This window comes from Ursus maritimus, unplaced genomic scaffold, assembly GCF_017311325.1.
Source record: "Ursus maritimus isolate PB19 unplaced genomic scaffold, ASM1731132v1 scaffold_27, whole genome shotgun sequence".
In the NCBI taxonomy this organism is placed as follows: domain Eukaryota; kingdom Metazoa; phylum Chordata; class Mammalia; order Carnivora; family Ursidae; genus Ursus; species Ursus maritimus.
In genome coordinates, this window is record NW_024425230.1 from 19925502 (window position 1) to 19927413 (window position 1912).

The window sequence follows — 1912 nt, forward strand, 5'->3', positions numbered from 1 at the left end:
TCCCATTCTGCAAACGTGGGTGTGTCCGTAAGCCATTCCGCGTTTAGTGGCACGCAGCTCGTAGGGGGCCACATCCCGACCCAGGGAGAGGGGTGGATTGGGTTGGGGGACACACAGGGAAACGGGACACGGGAGCCACCCCTCCCTCGGGTTGGTTTAAAATTTCTCGGGGGAATACCCGGCTCCCGGCACAAACCACACCCCTTTAGGAATCCCCGCCCCCTCTGCTGCCCTGCACCTATCCGCCGCGAGCCAGGCTACCGGCCAATCAGAAGATGCGTTAGGCGGGCGCTGCAGTTCGGCGAGCCAATAGGCAGGCAGCCGGAGCGGGGCTTGCCCGGGCATGTGGGAGCTGCGGGCTGCTTGGACACCACGTGCGGGCCGGAGGGCAAGCGCCGCGCTTCAGGTGATCTCGGGGACCTTGCTGGGGTCGGCGGGCTCGGGCGGGCTGGCGCGGCGTCTCCCCGGCCCCGGAGGCCGCGCCCGGTGTCCGTCTCCGGCCTGCGGTGAGGGACGCCCGGGACCCGGCCAAGCGGCTCTCGGGGCCCGCGGCTGTGCAGGCCCGGTCCCGGGTGCCGCCTGTGCCGCGTCCCAGCCCTGCTCCGGGCTCTGGGGCCTGCGGGGGTGGCGCTGGGAGCTGGGCGCTGGGGCTCGGCCTGGCCCGCTCGGCCCCGCCGCTGCGGCCAGCGAGTGACCACCGCCCGAGTCCCTCCCTGGCTGAGGCCGGGCCTCCCCCGCGGCGCCCCTCGGGAAACGCGGGCTGCCGGGGGAGATGGTGCGGGGCTCCCGGCTCTCCTTGCCTTGCTAGGAACTTTGAGGAGCACGGGGGGATCTCAGCGAGCCCGGTTTTCTCAAATTCGGGCGATAATTGGTACCACGGCTCGGGCGTGGGGTCGCGCGCTCTGCAAAATACAGCTTCTCAGATCCCGTTCCCCAAAATGGCAGTTAGGACAGCGTGGGGGTAGGCCTGAGGATCGGCGTTTTAAACAGACGTTCTAACTGCTTTGGGGGAAGCCCCAACCCTAATATCACCCTCGGTTTTAATAAACCCTCGTTTTGTGGTCAGGGGTTGGTGACTTGGTCCAGGCCATCTAGCTTTTAGGACCAGGGCAGCAAGGAGTGGGCCTACAACCGCCTGCCGCCTTCCCCATCAGCCAGCTGGTCCGTAACCCTGCCACCGCTGGAGACTGTGACTTCGTGGCTCCTTTGGGGCCTTTGCTCTGGGGATTATGCTGCTGAGGTCCTTGCCTTAGGCCACAAATCCTGCCCGGAGGCCGGATGGCTGCTGATCCCCAAAGAGATAGTTCCGGCTGGTGGGAGATGTGTCCTTACCGAAACTGTTGTGTTATTTGAGCCACACTTCTCTCCGACCTTGCTGAGCTCCTATCTGGGGCCCAGGATGGGTGAGGCATGTCCTAGATAATTAATTGTTGGTTCTGACAGGTCAGCAGGGTCAGGGCCTGGAGTAAGAGCACTTGCTTTCAGCTCTGGAAACACAAGGCCACTTTTTCTCAGGGAACTTCATTTCTGGCTTCTTTGAAACCTTGCCGGCAGGGTCAAGGAAGGGCGCTGACCCTGCTCTCAGGCTCAGCTCCTGACCTGCAGGGCCCGGAGCCCTCTCAGAGAAGGGAAAGGGCCCAGTTCTCCCCATTGCTGGCCTGGGGCCAATGGAGCTTCTGTGTTCGTCAGCTCGAATTTGTGACTTGTCGAGGCGAGGATGTTGATGTTAGTTATGTGCACTTTTGAAAGGAGACGGCTTCTTGGGGAGTGGATGAGCCAGCCGGAGGGAGGATGAGTCAGGATGGGTCACCATGCCTCGCCCTGGCATCACCAAGCAGCACTCCTCCCCACGCCTCTTAATCTCTGCCGCTGTTCAGATTCTTCTCCAGAACTCCTCCTATAAGGCAGTAGG

At 63.0% G+C, this 1912-nt stretch overlaps 1 protein-coding gene across 1 annotated transcript in view; it reads left to right on the plus strand.

Annotated features, from left to right (window-relative positions):
• The first annotated feature begins 329 nt into the window (after positions 1 to 329).
• The window catches only part of LOC103660250 (apoptosis-enhancing nuclease), a 10527-nt gene continuing 8944 nt past the window's right edge, over positions 330 to 1912 (plus strand). The window contains exon 1 of the mRNA XM_040642775.1: positions 330 to 406. The gene's annotated coding sequence lies outside the window, so the exon portion shown is untranslated. The remainder of the gene's footprint in view (positions 407 to 1912) is intronic.